General features: G+C 37.2%; 1 pseudogene; it reads right to left on the minus strand.

The window, feature by feature from the left end:
- Positions 1-1,383: 1,383 nt before the first annotated feature.
- LOC101687031 lies at positions 1,384-2,332 on the minus strand (annotated as a pseudogene).
- Between the last annotated feature and the right edge of the window lie 10,809 nt (positions 2,333-13,141).

Here is a 13,141-nt window from a genome sequence, read left to right on the forward strand (position 1 = left end):
CACAAATAAGTGAAACCATATGATAACAAAGAGGCAACCCACGGAATGGGAGAAGATATTTGCAAATGACAGTACAGACAAAAGGTTGATATCCAGGATCTATAATGAACTCCTCAAACTCAACACACACAAAACAGACAATCATATCAAAAAATTGGCAGAAGATATGAACAGACACTTCTCCAATCAAGACATACAAATGGCTATCAGACACATGAAAAAATGTCCATCATCACTAGCCATCAGGGAGATTCAAATTAAAACTACATTGAGATATCACCTTACACCAGTTAGAATGGCCAAAATTAACAAAACAGGAAACAACATGTGTTGGAGAGGATGTGGAGAAAGGGGAACCCTCTTCCACTGTTGGTGGGAATGCAAGTTGGTGCAGCCTCTTCGGAGATTCCTCAAGAAATTAAAAATAGAACTTCCCTATGACCCTGCCATTGCACTCCTGGGTATTTACCCCAAAGATACAGATGGAGTGAAAAGAAGGGCCATCTGTACCCCAATGTTTATAGCAGCAATGGCCACGGTTGCCAAACTATGGAAAGAACCAAGATGCCCTTCAACGGACGAATGGATAAGGAAGATGTGGTCCATATACACTATGGAGTATTATGCCTCCATCAGAAAGGATGAATACCCAACTTTTGTAGCAACATGGACGGGACTGGAAGAGATTATGCTGAGTGAAATAAGTCAAGCAGAGAGAGTCAATTATCATATTCTTTATCTTTTTGAAAATTATAATGTGAACATGTTGATTCTGCACAATGAATCAGTCAAGACAGAAGTATTAATTCCTTTCTATCTGATCTGTATCACTCAATAAAATGTGACAAAAAGTACATACTCTCATTAAAGGTACATGGCACTTCTATTCAGAATCTTAAAACAATTTCTCAGTGAAATAAATAATTATAATTAGATATAACTTTATATTTAATATTTCAATTAACTACTTAAATTATTTTTGTAAAAAACTAGCCAGACTCCATTTGCCTCTGACAAATTTCTCACTGCAAGTGCCTATGTGCCTACATGGACCACATACATGTGCTTTGTTCATGGGCTTGCTTGGGCTCCTACTTGACATATATGTTTGCACTGACATGTGACAGAGAAAAAGTAAGTGTAACAAGTGAATGAATCAAATATTATTAGTCAGATTTGACAGTGGGTTCCCAAATTTCTGATGCTTCCCATTAGCCATCCTCATTCAGGTATATTTCTGATTTTTTTTATCAGACAATAAAGTTTTGAAGAGGTAACGATGTTACTTCAGAAATTTAAATGCAGCATGGGACTTAAAAAGTAGTTCACTGCATGTGGAAAGTCTGAGTGGAATTAAACAAAGTTATTATGCATACTATAATGTTAAATTGCCAATCCTATAGAAAAATTTGCTTTTTTCCAACACCTTCTTGAATGCACACTTGACCTCTTTGTTCCTCAGGCTGTAGACCACAGGGTTCAGCATGGGGATGACCATAGAATAAAACACAGCTGCCATTTTGTCTGTGTCCATGGAATGCCTGGAGCTGGGCTGTAAGTACATGAAAATGACTGTCCCATAAAAGATGGACACTGTAGTGAGGTGGGAAGCACAGGTGGATAAAGCCTTTTGGTGCCCTTGAGCTGACTGCATCTTCAAGATGGTTATAAATATGAATAGGTAGGAAATCAATATAATCAGAAGAGCAAAAAGGGCATTAAAGCTTCACATAAAAACAAGAGCCACCTCACTAACATGTTTCTCAGAACAAGAGAGAGCCATGACTGCTGGAACATCACAGAAAAAGTAATGGATCAGATTGGAATCACATAAAGACAGACTGAATATGTCCCCAACATGGAAGGAGGCATTTAGGAAACCACAGATGTAGGAGCCTATGGCCAGACGAGCACACACACCTGTTGTCATGATGGTAGTGTAATGGAGGGGTTTGCACACAGCTGCGTAGCGGTCATAGGCCATTGAGGCTAAAAGATAATTTTCCACAGTGGCAAAGGCTACGAAAAAGAACATCTGAGCAGCACATGCATTGTAGGAGATGATCTTGTCTCCTATAAGTAATCCAGCCATGACTTTGGGAGTGACAGCTGTAGAATAACAAAAGTCCACCAGAGACAGGTTACTGAGGAAGAAGTACATGGGAGTGTGGAGATGAGAGTCCAACAGAATCAACACCATCATCCCCAAGTTTCCAATCACATTGATGAGGTAAATGAGAGTAAACATAATAAAGAGGGGGATCTATAGCTCTGGGGCATTGGTTAGTCCCAGCAGGATGAACTGTGTCCCTTCTGTGTTGTTATCCATCAATGCTATTTGGGAATTATGAGATATCCTGTAGCAATGAGAAATAAAGGAGATAAGTAAAAAAAAAAAAAAAAGAAAGAAATTCTAGTAAAACTGAAATGCATAAGTACCATGTGCATTATTTCATTAATAATTTGTACTTCAAAATGATCCTGGTCTAATGTGAATGGCCTTACATATAAATCTGTGTGTGTGTGTGTGTTTGCATACAGTGAATAGTATTATTATTTTTTTTTTACCATTAAAGGAATTAAGAATTTGAAAAGTTATATGATATTTTACAATTATGTCACTAATATGGAGATGATTCAAGTTTGAAATTCAGTTTTGACTTAATCAGAATCTGTGCCTTTAGGCCCCTCACAGACAGCATATATAAAGGTACCAGTGATAGTAAGGATGAGATTATAGGACAAAGTTTACACTGCAGTTCAATCTTGCTAATTCATTTAGTTCCTTGTGTAGCTTAAAGTGGAGTCGCTTCACCATTAGCCACCTGCTGGAACATGACCCAGATCCTTGCCAATGTGACTGGGTCCAGTCAGATCCTGTGAGAAAACACGAGATGGAGGGCAAGAGTCTTCCTGGGCCAACACCCAGAATAAACATGGGAGGATCCCTCAAGTGTTTTCCAGTCATCCTTTAGATAGATCTGATAAGTGTGGAAAATCCTTAACTTGTTCTTGTCATTTAGAGCTAAGAGATATTGTCATTTAAAGCTAAGAGATTATCCTTATAGTTCACTTGTCTCACTTGATTGCCTGAGCATAAATCACATCTCACACGTAGCCCATGCCCTGCACATACATCTAGATTCTGTTTGTAATTGGATTTTGTGGAAAGTACAAAAGAAGTGATTATAAGAAATAAAGTGGTCTACTGATCATCAGTCAGTAGTCGCCCCATCACTTCAGCTCCTCCAATCACCAGGATCCCCACATTGTGAAGGTGACAGCCCCCCACCTTTCTTTTACCTCCAATGAGAGATGAACAGACAGTGAACAAAAAAAAATTATTATGTACTCAAACAGAGTGTTATCCATCTTATTTTTTATAGGGAAGTAGCATCATGCTTCACAAGTATCACTAAAACCCCTACTAATGGAAGTTTTGACACTTACACTCCAGCTTCAACTTACTGTTTTTGAAAAAATGTTCAAAACATCTATTTCTTGTTCAAACCCATGTTGTTCAAGAGTCAACTGTATATAAACATTACGTAAATATTTTAAATATTTATATATATTTAAATATTTTAAATATTTATATATATATAAAGTACATATAAATTATATAATTATTATGACTGGCAATATGTTCTGTTCAATAAATATTATTGAAATTAAAAAAACATCTATTTCTCAGCTCAAACAACTGATAGTACATATAGTTCTTTTGTCATGAATTATGTTTTTTCACTAACAGTGTATATAGAATATAGTAGCTTACCTTGCTCCTTGAAGAGAAGGACCAGGCAACCCTGAATAGTGAGTGTGCAATGAGAAATTCATCCATAAAATAACCCATAAATAATGTAAAGAAGCTATATCTTAAGTATGGTCAGAAGTATCCACGTTCTCTAAGGCAGGAAAAGATGGATGAAAACACACAAAGGACACAGGAACCTGGGCTCAAGTTCCAAATCTGCCATTAATTCCTACTGTGCTCTTGGAGGAGTCACTTACCTTCTCCTTATTTGTAAGATAAATATAGTAAAAATACTTCTTCCACATATTTTACAGAATTCTGTCTATAAATAGCAAATAAGGCAAAGTCTACAAAATAACTCAGTAGGGGGTTGCCATTTTAAAGCCACTCAATACAACTTTTATCTTGAGGTGAATTCCTTGGCCATGGTAGCAGGCTCAAAGGAATTCCTCAGGTAGGGAGGAAACCCGAGTGCCATGATGACTATTAACATTCAGATGAATGTATGATGATCACAGAGCCCAGTGTGCAATCTAGTCTTTCTAAAATGATCTCATGTGGACAGTTGTTGCTATTTCAGAGGCTAATATAGGGCATCTGGAGTGAGATAGAGAGAGATGGGGCTCAAGGGATGGTCCCTTGAGAGCATCTGCAGCTCCTCATCACACCTAATTACAGAAGAAGCAATTAAACTACCAATGGGAACCTAGCTACATGTATTGAATGGGCATGCACAGTTGTCATCACCTGTTGGTGTTTCTTTTTTTTTCCCTAAATATGTGATTTAGCTATTATTCAGCCTAGGCAGGGTCATATGGGAATATTTTGTACTAGCTTTGAAATTTTTCTGTAATTCTGAAAAAATTATAAAATTAAATAACTAAATAATTAGGGGCATCTGAGTGGTACAGTCAGTGAACCAACTCTTGGTTCCATCTCAGGTCGTGATCCCAGGGTCATGGGATTGAGTCCCTCATCAGGCTTGCACTTAGTGTGAGTCTACTTGAGATTCCCTCTCCCTCTCCCTCTGCCCCTCCCACTTGTGCTCTTTCTTTCTCCCTAAAATAAATAAATAAAATCCTTTAAAAATAAAATTAATTAAATTTCAATAAAAGAAACATCCCTATAAAGGCAGAAGGGAGTCTTTTGATACACTACACTGTCCCACAAAAAGTATGAACAGACACATGGAAAAATGTTCATCATCACTAGCCACCAGGGAGATTCTATCAAAACCACATTGAGATACCACCTTACACCAGTTAGAATGGCCAAAATTAACAAGACAGTAAACAACATGTGTTGGAGAGGATGTGGAGAAAGGGGAATCCTCTCACACTGTTAGTGGGAATGCAAGTTGATGCAGTCACTTTGGAAAACAGCGTGGAGATTCCTTAAGAAATTAAAAATAGAGCTTCTCTATGACCCTGCAATTGCACTACCCCAAACATACAAATGTAGTGAAAAGAAGGGCCATCTTTACCCCAATGTTCATAGGAGCAATGGCCATAGTTGCCAAACTGTGGAAAGAACCAAGATGCCCTTCAATGCATGAATGGATAAGGAAGATGTGGTCCATATATTCTATGGAGTATTATGCCTCCATCAGAAAGGATGAATATCCAGCTTTTGAGTCAACATGGACAGGACTAGAAGAGATTATGCTGAGTGAAATAAATCAAGCAGAGAGAGTCAATTATCATATGGTTTCACTTACTCGTGGAGCATAAGAAATAACATGGAGGACATGGGGAGATGGAGAGGAGAAGGGAGTTGGGGGAAATTGGAGGGTGGTACGAACCATGAGACACTGTGGGCTCTGAAAAACATTCTAAGGGTTTTGGAGGAGATTGGTGTGGGAAGTTGGGTGAGCCTCGTGGTGGGTATTATGGAGGGCACATATTGCATGGAACACTGGGTGTGATGCATAAACAATGAATTCTGGAACACTGAAAAGAAATTTTAAAAAATAAATAAATTTTTTTAAAAAAGTAGCATGACCATCCTAGCACATTCAAGCAAAATCTTACAAATAGGGAGATATTGAAGCCTATAATTAGATGGAGACAAAAAAATGAAGCTCTGAGTGCACATTCCCAGAGGTGGTTTTAGTATAGAATGGGGCTCCTTAAGGAACAAATTACATGCATAAGCACTGTGCATTGCTTTGGAATTTTTGAAAGCATGTTATATTTACTACTGACAGATATTTTCTGGCTTAGATTCTACATGGACATTTTGAATCACTTCTGTTAGGTGTATAATCAGTGTGTACAAAGTAATTTTCTAAATTAAATCAGGCAGAAAACTTTTACATAATCTCATATTAATGTATTTCTGCAATTTACTAAATAGCATTTATCTGATGTTTACTTGGCACTTTATAAGCTATTACTTCTGAGTAAAAATTATAAAATGATTTGAAATCACCCAGCTGTTGAGATTTCCAGGAAATCAAGCCAAAAGTGAGGAGTGCAGGCACTGAGTGAGAACATATATTGAAATATTTCAGCAAAGCAGAAAACAAGCTATAACTCTGGAAATGTTCTAGAAGTATATCTAGACCGTTACTTCAGGGAATAAACTACAATCATCAAAGAGTCAAAGACTTAACAAATGGTACAACTGGACTCAAACTTAATTTATTCATTGTTTATAATTATTTATTAAGGATCTACAATGAATCACATAGTCATTTAGGTATTGGTGATCATGTGATAAAACAGATAAATTCACCATTCTTATGGAGTTGCATTCTAGTTAAGAGAGATAGTTAGCAAAGCAACACGCAAATAAATATACAACTGGTGAGTGTTTAATAGGACTACAAAGAATAAACAATGAATTTTGGAACACTGGAAAGAAATTTTAAAAATAAATAAAAATTTAAAAAAGGACTAATGCAGGTGAGAAGTTTGTGTATGTGGGAAGGAAAGTGACTATTTTTTAAAATTTTGTATTTAAATTTTATTTAACTAACATATACTGTATTAGTAGTTTCAGAGATAGAATTTGGTGATTCACTAGTTGCATATAACATCCAGTGATCATTACTTCAAATGCTGTCCTTAATGCCCATCACCCAGTTATCCCATCCCCCAACCACCTCCTCTCCAGGAACCCTCAGTTTGTTTCCTAGAGTTAAGAGTCTCTTATGTTTGCCTCCCTTTCTGTTTTTATCTTATTTTATTTTCTTTCACTTCCCTTATGTTCATTGTTTTGTTTCTTAAACTGACTATTTTTTAAAGGTGGTCAGAGAAGGTCTCTGTGATAGGGTAACATTTAAGGAGACCCTGAATGGAGTAAGGTATGATTCCATTCAGAGGGAACAGCAAGTGTCAAGAGCCTGAGGGGAAAGCATACTCGAGTTGTCAAGAAATAGCAAGGAAATCAGCATGAATAAAGTGGGGGAGAAGTCTGGAGGACAGACAAGAGATGACCTAACATAACTAAAATATGAAAAAAAAAATAGGAAGCATTAACCATTTCAGAGCATTTTCAGACAGAAAAGCGTGCATTATCGGTATCTCTGTGCATTTTTTTGAACATTATGAAAGTTTGAGGTTATATGGCAATAATGGAAATGCTTTTATTCTCCTCCTTTTTTGTATTCTAGATCTTTTGTCCTTTTAAAAGTGGTACTGTGAACATGATGTTGATTCTACAAAATGACTCAGTCAAGGAAAAACTATAACTCCATTTAATAGCATCTGGGAGGCTCAGTCACTTAAGTGTACAACTCTTGGTTCTGGTTTAGGTCATGACCTCAGGGTTGTGAGATGGAGCCCTGTTTTAGGCTGGATGTGGAGCCTGCTTAAGATTCTCTCCCTCCCTCTGTCCTTCCCTCCCTCTTTTCCCTTAGGTGACATCATTCTCTAAATAAATAAATAAATAAATAAATGCTCCATTTAAATGCAGTATTTATGTGTCTTTAAATAAAACGTGCCAGATAAACGCACACTTTCATTTAGAATTATGTCACTTTTTCTTTAAGATTTTACAGGGAATATTCAGCTAAAGAAACAATATTAGACATAAATCTATATTCTAACCTCAAGATTATCTAGGATCTATAAAGAACTCCTCAAACTCAACACACACGAAACAGGCAAATATATCAAAAAATGGGAAGAAGATATGGACAGACACTTCTCCCATCAAGACATACAAATGGCTATCAGACACATGAAAAAATTTTCATCATTAGCCCTCAAGGAGATTCAAATTAAAAACCACATTGAGATATCACCTTACACCAGTTAGAATGGCCAAAATTAACAAAACAGGAAACAACATGTGTTGGAGAGGATGTGGAGAAAGGGGAACCCCTTACACTGTTGGTGGGAATGCAAGTTGGTGCAGCCTCTTTGGAGAACAGTGTGGAGATTCCTCAAGAAATTAAAAATAGAACTTCCCTATGACCCTGCCATTGCACTCCTGGGTATTTACCCCAAAGATACAGATGGAGTGAAAAGAAGGGCCATCTGTACCCCAATGTTTATAGCAGCAATGGCCACGGTCGCCAAACTATGGAAAGAACCAAGATGCCCTTCAAAGGACGAATGGATAAGGAAGATGTGGTCCATATACACTATGGAGTATTATGCCTCCATCAGAAAGGATGAATACCCAACTTTTGTATCCACATGGATGGGACAGCGTTCATCACATCATGCACCCTCCTTAATGCCTATCACCCAGTTATCCCATCCCCCCACCCACCTTCCCTCCAGCAGCCCTCAGTTGAGGGTTTAATTTTTAACTTGAATTTGGAACTTTTGGAAGTATGTCCATTCTCTGATAACTACTTTTCTCTATCTTCTATCTACCTGCTCTTTTCTCCTGGTCATTTTGCAACTTTGCCTTACATTCCTGTCCCCAAGGGCACTCATGTTTATATGTTTCTGACACAGATGATAATATAACCTATAACTTTTTTTTTCTTTTCTTTTTGCCTCCATCAGAAAGGACGAATACCCAAGTTTTCTACCAACATGGACAGGACTGGAAGATATTATGCTGAGGGAAATAAGCCAAATAGAGATAATTATCATATGGTTTTGCTTATTTGTGGAGCATAAGAAATAACATGGAGGACATGGGGAGATGGAGAGGAGAAGAGAGTTGAGGGAAATTGGAAGGGGAAGAGAACCATGAGAGACTATGGATACTGAAAATCAATCTGAGGGTTTTGAAGGGGTGGGAGGTTGGGGGAGCCTGGTGGTGGGTATTATGGAGGGCACATATTGCATGGAGCACTGGGTGTGGTGCATAAACAATGAATTCTGTTACACTGAAAAGAAATTAAATAAACAAAATATCCTATAACTTTAAAACAAATAGAATATGCAGTGTTCACTAATAGGGGATTATATATTCAGATATTGATATCTTTCACTTAATCTTCATAACAATATTAAAATTTGACACTATTATCATTATTTTAACAAATAAGAGAAATGAAAATTTACTTCCTAAAATTATCTGTATAATATGAAGACGATTCAAGATTCAAATGTATCTGTGAGTAAATTCACAACCTATTCTCTGAATGACTTCCATGTCAACCTCTCTAGATATCATGACAAGGGTGAGATTTGGGGGTAAAGAATATTAAAGGGGTACTATGCTAAGTGAAGTAAGTCAGAGAAAGACAAATACCATATCATTTCACTCATATGTGGACTTTCAGAAATAAAACAGATGGACATAGAGGAAGGGAGGGAAAAATAAAATAATATGTGATATAGAGAGGAAGGCAAACCATAAGCAATGCTGAACTCTACTGAACAAACTGAGGGTTCCTGGAGAAGAGGGCACTTGATGGAATGAGCATTGGGTGTTATATGCACATGACAAATGGCTAAATTCTATCCCTGAAACTAAATATATATATAAAATTAAAAATTAAAAAAATATTAAGGGTGAATACAGATCTAAATAATCTTATGAGGAAACTTCTGGAATCTAAAGAACTGTCCATTCAAACTTTGCTGGTGAGCATCCCCTACAATGACAGGGAAAAATAGTAAATGGGAGGAAATTGCCACCTGCTCGATCAGAATCTTATCCCTCTTATGTCTTTGCCTATCCTCTTCAGCAACATGATTATTTCATGAGTGTCACTGAACTTCCTACTAAAGGGAAGTGTTTTGTAACTGGAAATAAAGCCCCAACCAATTCAGAAGAATGTTCGTGACATTGTATTTTTAGCTCAAATAACTCATAGCATCAGCTTCATTGTTATTTTTACATGTATATTATATTTCTCACTGAAAATGTGTACAGAATACAGAAGCTTACTCACCTGGCTCTTGACAACAGGTGCCTGAAATCCTGAAGTTTTAGTCATTGATCTGAAAGTCTGCCAGGAAAGAATGTATCCGTCCAGGTGGAGATGCTCTGTCTTGGGCGCTAATTAAAAGGTTCCCTTAGAATAGCCACTTACTTGATGCCAAACTTAATTTTTTTGTTTGTGAAATAGAAAATAATTAACACACAGGCATAAGTCATAGAACTGTGGCTGTGAATAGCAGATAAAAAGACTATAAAATAACTCAGTAAAGTGTTGTCATTTTGACTGCATTCAATATAATTTTCATCCTGGAAGTTTTCCTGTCAATGGTTGCAGACTTACAGAAAATCCACAATTTGGGGCAGGACCAGTGTACTAACTACTATTCATATTCACTCGGGTAAATAAATTACCAAAACAGCTTAGTATATAATCTGTTCCTTTCAAAGTGAGGTCGAACAGAAGAACTACATTCGGATTTTTAAAAGATAATGAGTGAGAACCAGAAGGGAGTTTTAGAGGCCTGGAGACCTCAGGGGAATAAGCCCCTGTGAAAACAGCTACAGATTATTCTCCTACTACTTAAGGAAGAAGCAATTAAACCATCAGTTAAGACCTAGCCTAGTTTGGTGAGTGAACACACAGATATATTCACATTTTGAGGGGGAGGGGTTGCCATTTCTTTCTTTTTTTTTTTCTTCAGTTTAGGTATAATTTATTACAGCAAATTTCATGAATTTTAGTGTATAGTCCTGAGAGTTTGGACAAATGGTGTATGCCCATGGAACCTCCAACATAATCAAAATAAAGAATAGTCCCATTTATCCACCCCCCAAAGATTCCCCGTGTTCTTTTGTAATGAACATCCTCCCCACCCCCCACCACCCTCGGGATTCCACCAATCCTGGAACTGATTTTCCTATGGAAGAAAAGTCATATGAACGAGGTCATATACTATCTAATTTTTTTTTAAGATTTTTTTTTTATTTGACAGACACAGACTACAAGTAGTCAGAGGAAGCAGAGAGCCCGATGTGGACCCTGGGATCATGACCTGAGCCAAAGGCAGAGACTTTAACCCACTGAGCCACCCAGGCGCCCCACTATCTAATTTTTTGAGTCTGGCTTGTTTCATTCAGCATAATGCATTTGTGAGATTCATCTATTTGTTGTATGTATCAGTAGTTGGTTTCTTTTTATTGCTGACTAGTATTCTATCATGTGGATCTAAGCACATCATTTACTTCTAGTTTGCATTGATTGCAGTTAAATCTGCTACATACATTTGCATACAGAACTGTGTTTGAGCATAGGTTTGAGTAAATGCCTTCAAGTGACATTGTTAGCTGATACGGTAAGTTCATGTTTAACCTTATAAGATATTACCAAATTTTTTTTTCAGGTAATGCACCATTTTGCATTTCCATTGGTAGTGCATGATAATCTCAATTTCTTTACATCATTGCCGACCCTTAATACTGTGTATGGCAGGATAGAGTATTCCTGACAGAATGAAGAGCCAGAGAATTCTGTGGTTATGAGAAGTTATATCACTTACAGAGCTAAGAGAAGTCCATTAGCCTCATGATAGCCATTTGTCAGAACTACTGCAGAAGGAGAAATAACAGCTGCCCTGAGCTGTAATACCGTTTGGGGAAAGTGAGGGATAAATCAGACATTTTAAAGAGATATTTAGGAAATGATAAAGAGATATTTAGGAAATGATCCAGCCATGTGGGCTTTGAAAAGCTCTGACATATTCCTGGGTATGTATATTTTCAACACAATGCAAGCACGCAGGTAAAACAGACCAGATGCCTGTTACTCATTCCTGGCTGTCCTTGTGGTCTCACCCAAGAAGAAAGCAAAAGCCAGGGCAGATTTGTCAACTTGCCCAAAATTTGAATATATTTCTCAAACCTTACACAGAACCGTCCATCAAAATGGGTCTAGGGACAACTTCTGACACATCATTGGCTGCCTGCTGATACAGTGGCTACCCCTAAGAGCACAATCTTATAAATAAAATCAAGGTTTAAAAAAAAAGATGGAGTTGTGACTTCACTGACCACACACAACAGAGAAATGCACTCTAAATGAGGATAGTTTGATCAATCAAACAAAAATGAGTATAAAACAACAATTCCTGGGGAACATCTGGATGGCTCAGTTGGGTAAGCCTCTGCCTTAGGATCAGGTCCTGGGTCCTGAGTTTGAGTCCTACATTGAGTTTCTTGCTCTAGGAGCCTCCTTCACCACCTGCCTGCCACTCCCCCTGCTTGTGCTCTCTGTCTCTCTGACAAATAAATAAAATCTTAAACAAATAAAAAAAGACAACTCCAGGGATGGTCAGAATTCAAAGTTTCCATAATTTCTTATCTTAAGTGTCCACTTTTTTAGCAAAAAAAAATTATGAGGCATGAGAGAAAAGGAAAATATGACCCAAACAAAGGGGAAAGCAGTCATTAGAAACCCTCTGAGGGAGCTCAGATATGTGCAAAGAATTGAAGAAAACAAGGAAAGGAAAATACAATGCCAGTGACTCACCTAATAAAGAATATCAATAAATAGATTACAGTTATTTAAAAAAAAACTAAGTAACAATTTTGGAGTCACAATTTTGACTGCATTGAAATTCAATTTCTTTTCTATATCAAGAAACATCATTAATAAAATAAAAACCAAAGTACACACACAAAACAGATAATCATGTCAAAAAACGGGCAGAAGACATGAACAGACACTTCTCCAATGAAGGCATACAAATGGCTAGCAGACACATAAAAAAATGTTCATCATCATTAGCTATCAGGGAGATTCAAATAAAAACCACATTTAGATACCACCTTACACCAGTTAGAATGACCATAATTAACAAGACAGGAAACAACATGTGTTGGAGAGGATGTGGAGAAAGGGGAACCCTCTTACACTGTTGGGAATGCAAGTTGGTGCAGCCACTTTGGAAAACAGTGTGGAGATTCCTTAAAAAATTAAAAATAGAACATCCCTATGACCCTGCAATTTCACTACTGGGTATTTACCCCCAAAGATAAAATATAGTGAAAAGAAGGGCCATCTGTACCCCC

Source organism: Mustela putorius, unplaced genomic scaffold, assembly GCF_011764305.1.
Source record: "Mustela putorius furo isolate JIRA1106 unplaced genomic scaffold, ASM1176430v1.1 tig00000127_pilon_pilon_pilon, whole genome shotgun sequence".
Taxonomy (NCBI): Eukaryota; Metazoa; Chordata; class Mammalia; order Carnivora; family Mustelidae; genus Mustela; species Mustela putorius.